Source organism: Mus caroli, chromosome 11 (assembly GCF_900094665.2).
Source record: "Mus caroli chromosome 11, CAROLI_EIJ_v1.1, whole genome shotgun sequence".
NCBI classification, from domain to species: Eukaryota; Metazoa; Chordata; class Mammalia; order Rodentia; family Muridae; genus Mus; species Mus caroli.
In genome coordinates, this window is record NC_034580.1 from 87529066 (window position 1) to 87548996 (window position 19931).

Consider the following 19931-nt stretch of genomic DNA (forward strand, 5'->3'; position numbering starts at 1 on the left):
ATGACAAGCACACACACACACACACACACACACACACACACACACACACACACACACGTAAAAATGTAATGTGATTTTTTAAATTTATTTTTAGTATAGAATAAAGTTAATCCAAGGCAGGGGAGGGGAGTCAAGAGGGTAGTAGAGGCAGAGAAAGGGAAAGAGAGAGAGACAGAGACAGAGGCAGAGAGACAGAGAGAGGCAGAGAGAGAGAGAGAGAGAGAGAGAGAGAGAGAGAGAGAGAGAGAGAGAGAGAGAGAAGAAAAGGAAGAGGAGGAAGAGGATGAGGAAGAGGAGGAGAGAAGTAGAGGCCAGTCATGAGCACCTAGAGAGAGCAGGGATTGGGAGAGAGTGGGAGCAGGAAGGCAAGAGCAAGAGAGAGTGAGTAAGAGAGAGAGAGAGCATGCATAATGTTATTCTTTAATAGTAATACTCAGTGGTATAATATTTAGTATCAAAACAAAGAATCCCGTTATCTGTGATAATGTAGAAATTGGAGGCAGATTTATAAAGTGAAATATGCCAGAAGTAGAAACAATACATTATGATTGTATTTATATATGGTACTTCAAAAGGTTGAATTTGTCAACTTAGAGACAGTTATTATACTGTCCAGGACTGGTGATGATAGAGATTTGAAAGTATACCAGTCAGAAGACCTGAAATATCAGTCAGATAGGAGGAAAAAGTTGGTGAAATATTGGGAAGTATGGTGGATATGGGACAAAAAGATAAATGTGTGGTACTTTGGATGAGAATGGTTCCCATGGGTTACTTTTTAAAAAGTGATTATTTTATTTATTTACATTTCAAATGCTGCTCCCCTTTCCCTTTTTCCCCTCCACAAATCCCCCATCTCGTTCCCCTCATCCTTACCTCTTTGAGGATGCTCCCCCACCTATTCCTTCCCACATCACTCCCCTATGTTGGGACATCAAGCATCCACAGGAACAAGGGCCTCCCCTTCTATTGATGCCAGATAAGTCAATTATCTGCTACATATGTAGCTGGAGCTATGGGTCCCACCATGGGTACTCTTAAGTTGATGGCTTAGTCCCTGCCACCTCTAGGGGTGGGGATGGGTCTGGTTGGTTGATATTGTTGTTGTTCCTGAGGGGTTGCATCCCCCTTCAGCTCTTTCAGTCCTTCCTCTGACTCTGCTTCCGGGTTCCTGTGCTCAGTCTGATGGTTAGCTGTAAGCATCCACATCTCCGGAATACCCATGATACAACTAACAGACTGCAAGAAGCTGAAGAAGAATGAAGACCAAAGTGTGGACTCTTCAGTCTTACTTAGAAGGGGTAACAAAATAATCGTGGGAGGTAGAAACCTGAGAGGATGAGAGGAGTGGGAGGAAAAGGGGAGCAGGTCAGGCCTAGGAGGAATCAGGAGAGAAGTACAGAAGGTCAGGAAATTCAACAAAGGTGTGTAGCAGTGGGGGACAGGGAACTAGAGCTAGCCACTAGAAAGTCCCAGATGCCAGGAAAGCAAGAGGTTCCCATAAGTTCTTATACTTGAATCCTATATTGGAAGTCCTGTTTGCTTAGGTTTAAGATGTGTGTCACTGAGGGTTGATTTTGAAGTTTCAAAAAGACTAAAACCAGTTGCCCTTCATTGTCTGCTTTTGTTAGCTATTCAAGAAATAAGCACCCAGCTTCTGTTCTTGTTGCCATATCTGCCACTGGCTGCTATTCTGCACCCATTATTACGGATCCTAACCTTCTGGAACCATAAGCTCAAAATCAAGTCTTCCTTCAGTCAGTTTCCTTGGTCATGGTATTTTAACACCAATACTTCAAAAGCAATTAAGATACAATGTAGTTTTATAAAGAGCCACATAGGTTTTAAGTATTTTTATGACGGAATTAAACATGTATTGCAACACATATGTTACCATGTAAATTACTATTTATCAATCTAACATGTTCTACACAATAAACACATATTCTATCAAATAAAAATATTAAATTTTATTAATGTCAAGGAATTTTATTTTAATTAAAACAGTGTACTAATGGGTTCTACTCTCAATTGGTGTCCTATATAATCTTTGCAAAAGGCCCTCATTTAACTGTCCTAGAAGATTTGTAGATATGTTTTCTTGAGTCAATTTTGCACAGTATGGTCAGAACCGAATTGTCTGATGCTGTTTGCCTTCTTTCTCTCTTATGATGAGCATCTCCTTGCCCACTGCTATTTTATTTGCCTACGAGTCTGAGAGGCACATTGTTTATTTCAGCTTGGGGATGGGCTGTGGTCGATGGATCATAAGATCTTACAATGCTCTCTATGACCTGAGGGAGGTTTTGAGGTACTAATGCACACAGGTTATGATCCTCTGCATGCTTGACCTTGATGGGGAAAAAACAGTGTGTCACAGATTCGAGCTGATCAATTTGGCTTCAGGGAATACATACACACAAGGGTGAAGAAAACTTGGCAAGGAGGCAGAACACAGGAAAAATCAAGCAAGATACATTTGTTACCAACAACTGACCAGTGGTACTTGTTACCTCTGCTATTATGCCTGGAGCAACCACTGTAAGCTGGTGTAGGGTTTGAGTTTTATAATTATGGATGTAATGGTAATCGGGACAAATTATGATTCTGAAATTCAGGGCACAGCATGATGCAAATCCACATATTCGTCTTAGCCTAAGGCTGTGATAGAGGACTCATGGCATCTGAGAGGAAGGAGGTTGAAAACCGGAGAAATATGAGCAGTGTAGAAAACATGCTTATAGTCTGTCAATCACATTAGGTTTACTGAAAATTCTTCCATAGAGGATCAGGTGTGTGGAGTAGAGAGAAGGTGCAAAAATATTGTTCTTGGGTGACTTTCCTTCCTAGAGATTGAAAAGCAGTAGTTTTGAATTCTAGGGACATATGAGGATAGGATAATACTTATCATCATATCCACTCTACTATGAAACAACTAATTTGAGTATGTTATGAACATCAAAACCTATATAAACACATTTTAATGAAATAATTAGCCCTCATTAAATAAAATATATCTCCCTGTCATATTATTCATCCTTATAAATTTCTTATATGAAAATATTGAAATATAGAATTAAAATATTAAGTATTAAATAAATTAGGCAATATATCACATTGCTAATATATAGCACATTTATATCATATTTTCCAAATGCAAGACTGTCTGTGTTTCCTGCAGCGTCACTGATGAGCTATGCATGCCAATTACAGTAATTAAAGATTTAAATATAAAGGATGGAAATGTAGGGAAGCAGGAAACCTTAGCTAGGATTAGAGTTTAGGGCTTTTCTTATTTGCAAAAAATTCAGTACCTTCTGTACTTATTTATTCTGTAATCCTAATAAGTATGCTTTTGTGTGGAAGCATCTCTCTCTCTCTCTCCCCTCCTTCTTCTTCTCTCTCTCTCTCCCTCCCTCCTCTATCCTCTCCACTCTCCCTCCCTCTCTTACTACCCCCTCTGTGCATGTGTGTGCATGTGTGTGCATGTGTGTGCATGTTTGTGTGTTTTCATGATGTATGAATGGAGTATATTTGTACATGTGTATAAAACTATATACACCTTTTTGCTCTCAAAGGCCAGAGGAGGATGTTAATGTTCTGCTCTATCACTTTGCATACTCCCTTAAAGCAGTGTCTCTCAATGAAACTGGAACCATATTGGTGGTCCCCAAGCCCCTGTGACCCTCCTGTCTCTGTCCTGCAGTGTAATAGAGTTAAAGGAATATATGATGTCATGGTGTGAATATGCTTGCCTCAGGGAGTGGCACTATTTGGAAGTGTGGCCTTGATGGAGTAAGTATGTCACTGTGGGTGTGGGTTTTAAGACCCTCAACTTAGCTGCCTAGAAGTAAGTATTCTGCTAGCAGTCTTCAGATGAAGATGTAGAACTCTCAGCTCCTCCTGCACTATGACTGACTGGATGTTGCCATGTTCCCACTTTGCTGATAATGGAAAGAACCTCTGAACCTGTAAGTCAGACCCAATTAAATGTTGTCCTTATTAAAGTTGCCTTGGTCATGGTGTCTGTGCACAGCAGTAAAACTGTAACTAAGACACATGGGCACATACCTTGCATTTTACATTGGTACTGGTTATTTTGACTTAGCTCCTCATGTTTGCACCACAAGTACTCTTACTTGCTGGGCCATTTCCCCAACCTGAATGTGCTCTTTTAAAGATTGTAATTGCTTTCTATCTGTCTCTGTCTCTGTCTCTGTCTCTGTCTCTGTCTCTGTCTCTCTCTCTCTCTGTCTCTGTCTCTCTCTCTCTCTCTCTGTGTGTGTGTGTGTTTGTGAGGAGGGAGAGAGAGAGACAGAGAGACAGAGATAGAGACAGAGACAGAGAGAGAGAACACATTCACACAAAATACAAGAAGTTTAGAATCTTATTTAGGTTCACTTTGCTCTGTACTATCTCCCTTAGAAATAAAAATACTCTAAAGTCTGCAGCTCAACCCCAACCCCTTCTCTTCTGTGTGATTTAGTAACAGTAGTAAGAGTTGTACCATATTTCTTTTTGAAATATACCTTCCCTTTTGTCTTAGAATTCTAAGAATATTTGTTTATCAATCACTGTAAAAGTAGCATATTTTAACAACTCATTTATAGATTAAGTAAAAGTGTTAGCTTAACTTAGCAAATGAATTCCTTTCAGGGGGAATATAACTGTCCTTCACACCCTATTGTACCAACACATATAAAGATGTACATACACATCTTTAATACTAACCCACTTATAACCCTTTGTATGGAATAGTCTCTTCTAGTATTCCTTTTCAACAGATAGCCCTTCTTAGACTGTTGCTTCACACAGCTGGTCAATGGGAAAAGAATGATAGAAATGGCTCCTGTAATAAGGCTTAATTTGGCGACACATTAAGGAAATGCTTTTAAATAAGAGCTAGTCATAGATAATCTGTTGTAATATTTCTGGGGTGGGAACTGGATATAAGTTTATAAAGTAAATAAACACAAAGACAAAAATACCAAATCATTTCTGAACCCAAACAATTGGCCAGAAACTAAAGTCAGAGCTTTTTAAAATCATACTGCACCACAATTTAGTAAGTGTTAAACTTAGAGATTCTCCCGGAATACCTATAGTACAATCTGTAAGGAAGGTGATGGGCTCTTTCTGACTGTAGTATTGCATGGGTTGGTATGAGCAAAGGCGGTGAAAGGCTTTAAAAGAGAGTTGCCAATTGGAAAGGAAATTGGGATAGTTTTAATTTAACTGCCATCAGAAAGCTAGAAAGAAATACATTCTGCTTACTGGTAGCTCCTGCTGTTTTTGTGGCTTCCTCGGTACTTGTAATTGGAATTCTACTCAGTTACAAACCTGGCTTCTTTCCTCCTCCTCGGAGTCTTGCAAACTTTCAATTGCAGCAAGAACTGTTGGTTGGAAGGTCATGAGACAATTGCTGGAACTAAGTACAGTGCTATATGAAATGACAAAAGTGTGTGTCAGATGCTCTAAGGATGGCTGGACAGTAACTAGATCTCAGTATTTTAAGAAATAGGGACTGTAGAATTTTCATGAGAGATCAGGAAGAGAGCTGCAGAACACAGGCCCAGTAATCCTCACCTCACAAACAGAACAATTAAATGGAGATTCCATCCCTCTGCTTTAATGTGATTTTACTTTATAGCCACAGCAACTACATCATATTCTGTACATCTTTCAAGCAAGTGAGCTTTCTGCACTAGTACAGTTAAGAAATCATCAATTTGACTCTCAAAGGCATTTGATGAGGTGTTCAAAATAATTTTTTCTGAGCCTGCCTTAGTTATAAATCTGCCAACTTTTGAAGAGAAACAATGTGATTAGTAACAACAGAATTTTTAAAAAAGCTAAATCACTGAAGCAAAGGAAAGCAATATTCAAAGCAAATAGCTCCATTTGAATAAGATAAATATCAAGAAGCTGAAAAACAAAAATAGAAAGACAAGATAGCTACACATGGAATAAGATTCAGAATGACTCAGCCTGTGAATAATGTTCCTGATTTCAGAAAATAGCAAAATGATGCCTTAAGAGAATGGAAAATTTGGATTTCGTGGAGCTTTTCTAGTCCTGGAGTGAATGTGAATTGAAAGTTTGCAAGGAACTAGAGGGTGGACATAATCAATGTACTATTTGCCTGAGATGGGCTGGATGATTCAAAAGGGGATCAAACTGAAACAGCGGTAACAAAATATAATTTAAACATGTTGCTTTCTGTGCAATGACGAAAGGAAGACATGATAAGGCACTGAAATTATTTGACTTTTCCTTTGCCATTTATATTGAAGGCATTTCTAAGTCTGTGAAATACTGAGAACTAAGAAACTTCATCAGAAGCAGGGTGATGTATACTTTCCCCAACTGCTCCATCATAATCTTTCTTTCAGTCTTTGAGATTAAAATTTAATCACAACACCCCGTTTCTCCCTCCAAACCTTCTCCTATACTCCTCCCTACTCTCCTTCTTCAAATTACACACACACACACACACACACACACACACACACACACACAATGCTCTCAAATAAAAAGCCAAATCAGTTAATTCAAACAAGTAACATAAAATAAACCCAAAAACACATTTTATAAGTTGAAAACTTGAAAAAAATAATCCTTCAATATACAAATTGAAAGGCATTTCATCATAGAGAAAATTGATGTTAGAATACTTCAATAGAAGTGAAATGCTAAAAGACGAAAATCAAATAAAATGCCAAAATGATTAAATCACCTAGAAGACACAACAATTTAGCTGTCAGGATTTTATAACAGTAACATTGTATGTTAAAAATAGTGAGTGCTTTATGATTATGAAAAGAGTAAGTTAGTGAGACATTTTTATATCTCCCCATGTGGACTTTCACAGACATACTTCACAGACATACTGTTCTGCGGATCCGAGAATGTAGGAAGAAACCCAGAAACTGAGGGCAGGGACCTCCAAAATCCAGACACACATGAGTGTGCGTGCACACACCACACACACACACACACACACACACACACACACACACACATACACATACACACACACATGCACACACACACACACACACACACACACAGAGTCCTTAAAATGAAGCATTAAAAAAAATTCAGCTAAGCAACTGCTGGAGCCATGAGAGAGTTGCTTATTTTAGATAAAGGGTGAAACTCACACAGCAGCACTGTTTGTAGAATCTCATGTTCTGTCCTCCCCATCACCTTATCCTCTTGAGAGTAACTATGAGAAATAATAAAACCACAGTAATATTTTCAGGGAAGATCAGAAAACCAAAGCCTGGCAGAATATGAGCACTGGATGAAATGATTTCCTTCTTTGGAAACAATTGTCAAGATCACTTTTGATTGTGTTTCCCTCCTAAACACTTGTCTGTCTTTAGCTAGACTCTATAGAAACAGCTGTGCATTTGTGCAAAATATACAGAGATATTTTCATCATCTTAGGTACTTGAAACATTGGTAACTAGTTATAGATAAGGAATAAACCCTAAACCAGAACAGAAAAACAAAAAAGCAAGCAAACAAGCAAATAAAGAGGGCAAATGGAACTTTCAAAGTTTCCAGCACACTCTTAGGTGGTCCAAAGAAAGCACTGTAAGAATTCCCCTTCAAGGCATTTTTAAAAAGTCTCATGACTGAGTGACTTTATAGATTTTTAAAATAGAAAGTAAAGACTAAGATGACATTGTCAGAGAACTCATGTGCATGAGTGCACACAGGCGCGTGCGCACACACACACACACACACACAAGAGTGCATAATGTATTGGTGTAAAGCATGTAAAGAAATTACTTTCTCTCATTAGCTCAACAGTGGGTCAAAAAGGCACGGACTGTAGTAATCATAACTATAAGAATATACTTTGTCAAATTAGGAAATAAATGAACAATTGTAAAAGGTGGCAAAAGCAAATAAACGAGAGGGCAGAGGTTTTTGGTTTTTATTTTCCCTGTGTTGTTATACTGTAACATTCAGAATATTGAGATTTACACAGAAAACTGTTTGCCTTGTAAAGAAGCAAGTTATTGCCAATGTACAAAAGGGTCAGAAAAAAATTGAAACATTCCTCAAGGAATGTCTTAATGTAGACATTAGGCTTACCCGATAATATTTGAAAAAAATCAACTAATTTAAAAGTACAAAATGCAAAGAAAACCAGAAGAAACAAAACAATTCAAATATCATACCAGACATCACATGCCATTCAGAAAGTATAAAGTGAAAACACACATTTAGGATTAAATAGTTTGACAAAGTTTATGCTTGTTACTGTAATTCTGCTCATTTAACAAAGGGCTGGTAAAATCATGGACACTAGTAGAGAACCAACTACTTTCAGTTCCTAAGCCAGAATAATTCCCAACTCCATCTGTCCTTAAATCCCCATAGGAGTGTCCCTCTCACTCCTCACTGAAGAAGCTTTTTTTTTTTTTTTTTCAGCATATTCAGGCCCTAGAAAAATTCACAACTAGTCAAATGCAGAGAAAAACTCACTTCTGGATTCTTAAAAGGCTATCCCCAGTTTTTACATTGGCATCGGGACACATACACATAAAAACAAGGAGCATCATGGAAGAGGAGACAGAATGTTTGTAACATCAAGAAGACCAGGTCACCTGCTTCTCCATATGGCAGGCATCTACAGTACAAGATCTCAATAATATGATCACCTAAACAAGATTTCAGTAATGACATCAGTTGACATCCAAACATGTATGTGCAGAGTATAACTCGACCCCTGATGAGGGCAGATAATTACTGGCTTCCTGGAGAATCAACCTTCTCCAGGAAAAAGGCCACTCTCAAATCATCACTCAAAACATATGCATACATAAGCAATACTAAATGGGTCACTCAGCTTTATTTATAATGTGGGGTGTGTGTGTGTGTGTGTGTGTGTGTGTGTGTGTGTGTGTACAGGAGTGTTTGCAGGTACTGTGGGCATGATGTAAATATAGCAAGTAGTCAAGAACAAAATTATCAGAATATAAATTAATTGTAAAAAACAATACAGGGAATTAACAATGTGAACCAGAAGAGGAATACATAAATGTGAACACAGGACAATTGGAATTAATCAGTATTAAAGTTACACACTAAAAATGATTAAGCTGATCACCATCTGCACCCGGGAGTTAAGGCTGTTGCACAGTCCTCTGTCATGCCAGGAGAGAGCTGATCTCCCAGGAGTATGCTCACTCCTGGGTTCAGAGATGAGATTGCCACTTTCTCTCCATCAGAACCCGGTTACCTAATCACAGCAAATCCTGGATACCCCAACACACCAGAAAAGCAATATTTGTATTTAAAATCACATCTCATGATGCTGATAGAGGATTTTAAAGAAATACAGGAGAAGACAAGTAAACAGGTAGAAGCTCTTAATGTTCAGGGGCATCTCTTCCTTTAGGTTAGGGAAGTTTTCTTATATAATTTTGTTGAAGCTATTTACTGGTTCTTTTAGTGGGGAATCTTCACTCTCTTATAAAACTATTATCCTTAGGTTTGGACATCTCATTGTGTCCTGGATTTTCTAGATGTTTTGGGTTGGACCTTTTTGCATTTTGCATTTTCTTTGAATGGTATCTCCGACACAAAGAGGGAAACTAAGCTCGAGACAAAGCAAGAATGTAATCTTTCAACAACCCTAAAGAAGATAGCTGCATGAACAGAATTCTAACTCTAACAACAAAAATAACAGGAAGCAACAATGAATTTTTCTTAATATCTTTTAACATCAATGGACTCAATTCTCCAATAAAAAGATATAGACTAACAGACTGGATACGTAAACAGGACTCAACATTTTGCTGCATACAAGGAACCCACCTCAGGGAAAAAGACAGACACTACCTCAGAGTAAAAGGCTAGAAAATGATTTTCCAAGCAAATGGTCCCAAGAAACAAGATGGAGTAGCCATTCTAATATTGAATAAATTTGACGCTCAACCTAAAGTTATCAAAAAGATGAGAAAGGACACTTTATACACATCAAAGGAATAATCTACCAAGAACTCTCAATACTGAACATCTCTGCTCCAAAGGCAAGGGCACTCACATTCATAAAAACAACTTTATTATAGCTCGAAGCATACATTGCACCACACACAATAATAGTGGGAGATTTCAACACCACACTCTCAGCAATGGACAGATCACTAAAACGGAAACTAAACAGAGACAAAGTGAAACTAACAGAAGTTATGAAACAAATCGAAACAAATCAATTTCTATCTATCTATAATATCCAAGATACAATTTGCAAAACACAAGAAAATCAAGAAGAAGGAAGACTAATGTGTGGATACTTCATTCCTCCTTTAGAATAGGGAACAAAATACCCATGGAAGGAGTTACAGAGACAACATTTGGAGCTAAGACGAAAGGATGGACCATCCAGAGACTACCCAACCCAGGAATCTATCTCATATTCAGTCACCAAACCCAGACACTATTGCATGTGCCAGCAAGATTTTGCTGAAAGGACCTTGATATAGCTGTCTCATGTGAGGCTATGCAAGTGCCTGGCAAATACAGAAGTGGATGCTCACAGTCATCTATTGGATGGAACACAGGGCCCCCAATGGAGGAGCTAGAGAAAGTACACAAGGAGCTGAAGGGTTCTGCAACCCTATAGGTGGAACACAATATGAACTAACCAGTAGCCCCAGAGCTCGTGTCTCTAGCTGCATATGTAGCAGAAGATGGCCTAGTCAGCCATCATTGGGAAGAGATGCCCCTTGGTCTTGCAAACTCTATATGCCCTAGTACAGGGGAATGCCAGGGTCAAGAAGCAGGAGTGGGTGGGTAGGGGAGCAGGGCCAGGGGAAGATATAGGGAACTTTCGGGATAACATTTGAAATGTAAATGAAGAAAATATCTAATAAAAATTGAAAAAAAAAGACATATCTATAACATTTTATCCTAAGACAAAGGAATATAGATTTTTCTCAGCACTTCATGGTACCTTCTCCAAAATTGACCATATAATTTGTCACAAAACAGGTCTCAACAGATACAAGAAGACTGAAATAATCCCATGCCTTCTATCAGATAACCATAGACTAAGGCTGGTCTTCAATAACAACAAAGACAATAGAAAGCCCACAAACACAAGAAAGCTGGACAACACTCTACTCAATGATAAACTGGTCAAGGTAGAAACAGAGAATGAAATTAAAAACTTTTTAGAATTTAATGAAAATTAAGCTACAACATAACTAAAGTTATGGGACACAATGAAAGCAGGGCCAAGAGGAAAACTCATAGCTCTGAGTGCCACCAAAAAGAAACTGGAGAGAGCATAAACTAGCAGCTTGATATCACATCTGAAAGCTTTAGAAGAAAAAGTAGCAAATACACCCAAGATTAGTAGAAGGCTGGAAATAATCAAACTCAGGGATGAAGTCAACCAAGTAGAAAAAAAAAAAAAAAAAGAACTATACAAAGAATCAACCAAACCTAGAACTGGTTCTTTAAGAAAATCAACAAGATAGATAAACCCTTAGCCAGACTAACCAAAGGGTATAGAGACAGTATCCAAATTAACAAATCAGAAATGAAAAAGGAGGCATAATAACAGAAACCCAGGAAATCCAAAAAGTCATCAGATCCTAGTACAAAAGCCTATACTCAACAAAATTAGAAAATCTGTATAAAATGGAAAAATTTCTAGACAGATACCGGGTACCAAAGTTAAATCAGGATCAGATACATGATCTAAACATTCCCATAACCCCTAAAGAAATAGAAGCAGTCAATAATAATCTCCAAGCTCCAAAGAGCACAGGACCAAAGGGCTTTAATGCAGAAAACTATCAGACCATCAAAGAAGACCTAATACTAATACTCTTCAAACTATTCCACAAAATAGAAAAAAAAAGGAATTTATCAGGTTTAGTTCTTCATAGAAAGAAACCTACTTAATTCTTTCTATGAACCTATGTTTATATGTAAACCACACAAGGACCCAATAAAGAAAGAGAACTTCAGACCAATTTTCCTTATGAATATCAATTCAAAAATGCTCAATAAAATTCTCAAAAACTGAATCTAAGAACACATCAAGACAACCATCCATCATGATCAATTAGGTTTCATCCCAGGTATACGGTGATGGTTCAATATATGGTAATCCATCAAAGTAATCTACTATATAAATAAACTGAAAGAAAAAAAACACATGATAATTTCATTAGTTGCTGAGAAAACATTGGACAAAATCCAACACCCCTTCATGATAAAAAGTCTTGGAACGATCAGGAATTCAAGGCCCATACCCAAACATAGTAAAAGCAATAAGCAGCAAACCAGTAGCCAATATCAAACTAAATGGAGAGTAACTTGAAGCAATCCCACTCAAAACAGGAAGTAGACAAGGCTGCCCACTCTCTGCTATGTATATATCAATATAGTACTCAAGTCCTAGTCAGAGAAATTAGGCAACAAAAAGAGGTCAAAGGGATACATATTGGAAAGGAAGAAGGAAAAATATCACTATTTGCAGATGATATGATAGTACAATTAAATGATCCCAAAAATTATACCAGAGAACTCTTAAACCTGATAAATAACTTCAGCAAAGTGACTGGATATAAAATTAACTCAAACACATCAGTGACATTCCTCTACTCAAAGGCAAAACAGTCAGAGAATGAAATTAGGAAAATAATACCCTTCACAATAATCACAAATAATATAAAATACCTTTGTGTGACTCTAACTAAGAAAGTGAAAGATCTGTATGACAAGAACTTCAAGTCTCTGAAGAAAGAAACTGAAGATCTAAGAAGAGAGAGAGATCTCCCATGCTCATGGATTGCCAGAATTAATATAGTAAGAATGGCCATCTTGACGAAATCACTCTACAGATTCAATGCAATCCCTATCAAAATTCCAACTCAATTAATGAGAGAATTAGAAAAGGGAATTTTCAAATTCATCTGGAATAAGAAAAAACCCAGGATAGCAAAATATATTCTCAAGAATAAAAGAACATCTGACAAAATTACCATCTCCGACTTTAAGCTGTGCCACAGAGCAATAGTGATAAGAACTGGGTGGTATTTGTATAATGACAGTGAGGTTGATCAATGGAATAATTGAAGACCCAGAAATGAACCCACACACCTATTGTCACTTGAACTTTGCCAAAGGAGCTAAACCATCCAGTGGAAAAAGACAGCATTTTCAACAAATAGTGCTGGTTCAACTGGCAGTTAGCATATAGAAGAATGCAAAACGATCCATTCTTATTTTTTGTACAAAACTCAAATCAAGTAGATCAGAGACCTCCACATAAAACCAGATACCCTGAAACTAATAGGAAAGAAAGTGGGGAAGAGTCTTGAGCAAATGGGCAGGGGAAATTTTCCTGAACAGAACACCAATAGCATATGCTCTAAGATCAAGAATTGACAAATAAATTTAAATTTACAAAGCTTCTGTAAGGCAAAGGGACACTGTCAATAGGACAAACGGGCAACCCAAAGATGGGGAAAAGATCTTTATCAACCCTATATCTGATAGAGGGCTAATGTCCAATATACACAAAGAACTCAAGAAGTTAGACTCCAGAATTCAATAACCCTATTGAAAATGGGGGTACAGAGCTAAACAAGAATGAGGAATACCGAATGGCTGAGAAGCACCTAAAGAAATGTTCAACAACGTTAGTCATCAGGGAAATGTGAATCAAAACAACCCTGATATTCTACCTCACACCCGTCAAAATGGCTAAGATCAAAAACCCAGGTGACAGCAAATGCTGGTGAGGATGTGAAGAAAGAGAAACATTCCTCCATTGCTGGTGGGTAAATGTAATCGAATCCATATTTTGATAGTTCATACGCTGCTAAAGCTAAAGAGAATATTAAAATAAACAAGTGTGACTTATCACAGACTTATCACAGCCCTCAATGGCTGAGTAATAGATAATTTCACATCAGAAACTACAACGTGTAGAAAGTAATCAGGCTGATTATGCTAAGTGACCAGAGAAAAAGGGCATCAGCGGAGAATAATATATCACTCAAAACCAACTTTCTAAACTAAAGGAGATGTTGACATATCTCCATGTTTATAAGAACCAGCATCATTAGTATCTAACCCAATCTTCTTATAAAATATTAAGGGGAATATTTCAAACAGACTTAAAGCATGAAAATAATTATACGGTTGATATGAAAATGAGTGTAGACACATTAGCAGTAAAGAACATTTTATCTGAGATTTTATAAGCATAAACTAATAAAGTATAATATTTAAATTTATTAAATTTATCTATATAAAGATATTTTATTTGAGGTTTTCATAAATATAGAACTATGAGAGTAAGCTTGTAATTATGGAGAAACTCATGGGCTATGAGTAGCCTCCTTTAGGAAGTAATTGCTAATCATGGCCCTGAGTTTGGTTCCCAGTACTTGTGTTAAAAGCTAGATGTGGTGTTATGTTTGTATATGACATACAATGCTATAGAGGCAGGTAGAGGAGGATCCCCTGGTCACTGACTACTCAGCAGAAGGTAAGTGTTCAAATAAGAATCTCTGTCTCAAAAAACAATCACAAATAACAAACAAAACCAATAAGAACATTGTTCCAGAAAAACAACATCGAAGGATGGTATCTGGCTTCCACATACATGCATATGCATTGGCATATGGGTCTGCTCATAAAAAAGATCAAAGAAGATAAGATCTTTGTTATAATTATATACTTGTTGTCCAGTGATCTCTCATGCCTTTAATTCCACTGCTTGGGAGGCAAAGGCAGGTGGTTCTCTGTGATTTTAAAGGCAAACCTTTACATGTACATAGCAAGTTCCAGCTCATTTAGAGCTACATAATGAGACATTGTTTCAAAACAAAACAAAACAAAACAAAACAAAACAAAACAAAAGCTAAGTAAAGGATAGTTTTCTGGGGGGTACTGTATTCCCAACACTCAAGAGGCAGAGGGTATAACTTTGTGAATTTGAGGCCAGCCTGGTCTATGGAGAAAGAGTTCCAGGACAGTCAGAGCTACAAAGTGAAACCCTGTCTCTTGACAGAACTATTAATAGTATTTATATTACCCAGTGTATAGAACCAAGATAGATATGTTCAGTCTAATAATGGATTAAGAATAAATGGCTTCTCTATATAAAGTAATATGACTCAACCATTATAAAATGCATTTGCAGCAAAATAGATAGAAACTACAGAACATTGTGTTGACAGATTCAAGTCCGTCACAGAAAGACAAAAGCATATGCCCTTAATCACACGTGTAGAAAATATATTAATTGAAGTATGTAATAGAATAGTTTATGGGACCTGGGCAGAAGAATATATGGAGTTGGATGGTGTAGAATGTGTACATATATGGAAATACCATACCATAATTAACGTACTTAATTGATCAGGAAAACATAGATTAGAAAAGTGTTCTGTCTACTATTGAAATCAAGTTGCATTTATCAGAAATAAATGATTAGGAATTAGTGTGTCAATTGCAACTCCCAGAATAATCACTAAGAATAAGAACTGTAAAAACAGGGGGAAAAAAAAGGAAAAATGAGACATTATATATCGAATGTAAAACAAAATTGTAACAGAAGGATAGAATAACAGAACAGATAACCACGTAAAACAAAGAGAAAGATGCCATTATTTAACTGAATGCACACTGATTGCTGCAATTAAGCTGGAAATTATTTCCCAAACATGCACCTTATTGTCACTGAGGTTTAGAGAAATTCATGGAATTGCAGGAAAATGAAGCAGTCTCTTTCCATAAAATTAATTAGCCAAAACAGATGTAAAGCAATTTGCATTATCCCTCTTCCCCACATCCTTTCCTGTTGCTGCTTGAGCTTTCATATTGTCTGCAGGTACGTTTTCTGCATGTGGAAAGATGTGCAAGCCTTTTATTCTTATTTTGCTTGTGTGGTTTCTTATTGCTGGCCCTATGCTTAGAGGAATATAAAAAATCAGCAATTATTTGAAAATATTGTAGGTGAGTTTCATATATAGTTTGGTCAGACAACTACAAATTCAACAATTTATCATGAGAGAGAATTTTATAACTTTTGAAGTCACAGTATTTCATCTTGTATACTTTTTATAATGTATCATTTTAAACAGAGTTTCAAGTGTGGTACCATTACCTACGTATCTTTATTTTATAACAAGATTGAAAAATCCAGAGTGGATTGTCTGAATAATTGGCCAATTTTCTTGAAGAATATTTTTTGTAATAACATATTACATTTTGAAGGAAAGCCGGGCCTTACTGTTGCTTCAGTGGGAAAAAAAAATGTAGGCAGGAAACATACTGAAATATTTTACAGGAAGTAATAATCCTTCATTCAGTTGGATTTACAGTTAACAATGATAAAGTTCCTAGATATAGTCTCAATAAGTGTTAAGGCTGTGTACTGAGATACAGCTCAGTAGTGGAGTGGTTCCCTACCTTGCATGTGCCAAGCATTCAGGCTCCTTTACCCCCATGAAAGGGGCAATGATTTGGTGTGTGTATCTGCTAGACGAGTGTTTACCTGACATGTAAGAAGCCCTGAGTTCAATTATCAGCACCCCATTATGCCATGGTCACTTACACCTGCAATATCATCATCCGAGGTTGCATGAAGATCAGAATCTTAAGGTTGCCCTCAGCTAAAAAGCAATCTCACCGCCAGTTTGGGCTCCATCACAACTTGTATTTTAGCCCGAATTGCTCTTCTACCACAACAAAGCATAATTATAAACCAGTCAAATACATATAAAAAAAATAGCAAATTTTTTTCATTGCCCCTTCTCATTGCAATTAGACAACTGTACCGACTCCAGGAATACAAACAAGTCCTATCCTGCCTGCAGTGAGACATACCCACAGCTGGGAAGGGCTATTTGAGGCAACCACAGATGGAACCTCAGTGGAAGTAATCCTTTTTCAGGCTGGTCCACGAGAACATTTGGGTTGTGAATAGTCATACTGTTGACCAAGTCACACCTTTCTCACATTAGCTGCTCTTCCTTCCTATCAGCAACCTGAGGACCTAGAACCTGGGTTACACCTGGGGGCAAGCAGCAAACTAATGGAATCAGGATGTCACGGGATGAGACCAAGGTGATACCTGATCATAACTCATAGTTGGCTCAAAATTAAAAAGAATTCTTTTTAATTTTATCAGCACGCATGTGTATGCTCCCTAGGCTTGCCATACCTTGGAAGGCCAGAAGAGGGTGATATTCCTGGGAACTAGAGTACAGATGTGCATTGCCAGATGGGTACAGGTATGGGTCCTCTGGAAGAGCAGCCTGTGCTCTTAACCAGTAAGTCATCTCTCCAGTCCCTCCTACTATCATTTATTACCTAGAAGGTTAATGTTATTTCACATTGCTAGATTTTCTTCTCTGTCACTTTTCTTTTAACAAAACACCTATTAAAAATTAACAATTGTGTGGCTGATTATGAATGAGATTGCTATAGGTTTTCTGCTGCTCTTAGATACTTATTTATATTGTGTGGTTCACTGCCAGGGTCATCCCTTTCTCCATGATTTGCTCCATCCTTCTTATAAGGAGTCATGGAGACAATTATCTTGTTATCAGTAGACTAAGCCCAATCTATGATCTACATTTGTTTGTAATTTGTATATCAGTCTTTGGAAGAAAACTATTTCTAAATAGTTTCAGTTTACAAATATATGTCTTTAATTTCATCTATGACTGATATGAAAAGTCATGATTCACATGACAAAAGACAGCTTCAAAAAGCATAAAAAACAATCATAGAATATAGAGTGCAATTTTTCAGGAGTTCCCAAATTTATAGAGGACAGAGGTAAATATGAAAAAATATGATTAATAAACTATGAAAATTACAAAGATCTAAAAGATATAAAACCTGAATCCTGAACAGGGAATTTGAGAGAGAAAAGAAGTAAAGAGTTAATCATGAAAAAAAAAAGTATTTTGCATCAAGTAAAAATGGCATAAAATCAAATAGATCATCAAAAATCAAGGAAAAATACTTAGGAGATTTTAAAAATGTATATTAAGAAATATTGAGAAATTAGATATTGAGAAGCAGTCATCTAGCTTAAAAGCTACAACTATGATTATTGAGCAAAGGATTCTCAAGGCATACAACGTCAAACTTGCATTTTTCTTTAACCCAAATCTCAAGAATCTTTTTATTTTACCATAATCATTTACATGTAATTTTCCCTAGGAAGTATTTACTGGCGACCATGAAGTTACAGGAGATACTATATAAAAAACAACCTGGGGCAGCAAGATGGCTTAGTAGCTAAAAGCATTTTCTTTGTAAGACTCGTGACGGTGAATTCAATCCCAGGAACCCAGTGTGGAAAGACAGAATTGAGTCCCAAAATTGTTCTCTGACTTTTACAGAAATGTCATTTAACACACACACACACGCACACACACACACACACATGCACACACACATACACACACACACACACTCACACACACTACCACCACCATCACCAATAATAACCTAATAAAATCAAATGTATATATAAAAACAGTAGAAGTTCCACCTGTAAACTATGACTACCTCATACAATATATTAATAAGGAATGATTCTAATTATACCTTTGAAGACTACTTAATGACCAAAGAAAAGTTTCCTTTAAGATTATGAATGATATAGGAAACCTTTAAAAATAACATTACTATTTAGTATGCAATTATTTACAACATCACTTATATATATCAACACTTCCAAGTTACCAGATTTTCACATTTTACCATTAACTGGAAATATGTTTACTGTTGGTGGGATCTGGGAATCATAATTACAAAGTAAATTGTGCCAAGTTTAAAGGAATGGACTCTGTTCATTTGCAGTCATGGAGTAGGTCTTACTGCAGTTACTAACCCTTCCTCCATGCACACATAATGAATTACAATAGATATTAAAGCACTAAGTCTTCTACATTTAATGCTATTGTTACATTATGAAAATAATTTGTGACTGAATATATTTTCCAACAAGGTGCCTCAGGAAATTAGAAATGTTTTAACAAAACAATGTAATTTTGGAATTAGTAAACAAGAGGATAATATTATTTTTTTCTCTAATTATGAACAACATAGTAAGAGATAGCAAAAGAAAGTAAAAATAGACAGTGTGCACTGCAGGTAAATGTTTCCATCCACTATCACTTGCTTTAACTTTACATCAAGCCGAACACCTGGTTCTAACTCATGGAGACCACTGTTACTATGAAATAACATGATCCTTTCAACTCCTCAATTTTCCTGCACTAACCTCAGTTTGTGTATTGAAAGAGAGAACATAGAAGATTAAAAAGAAGTTCTAAATCTAAATATCGGGCAGTTTTGAAAGGTCTCCACATGGGTTTGAAGATTAAAAGAATCTTAAAGCAAAGGAATGTGTTAATACATAGCTACATGTTCTTAAACATTGATTTGAATCCTGAAGACTAAGCAGTAGTCAGATAATTCAGCATATATTATCATCTGTTTATTTGGAGGAATATAGCCATAACTTTTTCTCAGATGTGAAGAAGCTTGTGTCTGTGGTCACAACTCTACCTGCAAATCCATAAAGCTGCTTAGTTTTCCCTAGTCACCCTGTAAAGTACTTACATTTATGAAAAGGCAATATTGAATCCTGAGTGTAGGCGTAATGGTTAAGGACACTAACATCCTGCCTCAGGGAATCACAGCCTTTCTACTAGACTCTGTGAGTACTACCCTTGCACATACACATACAAGACCACCAACAATAAACATAATTAAAATTTCAAAAAAAAACCTTCTAAAAGTCACTATTGTTTTAAACAGAAGAATGCATTTAATGGGATCTTATAACTTTAGAGTGTGAGCCCATGACTATCATGGCAAGGGCTTGACAGCAGGCTGGGAAAATTGGTGTGAAGCAG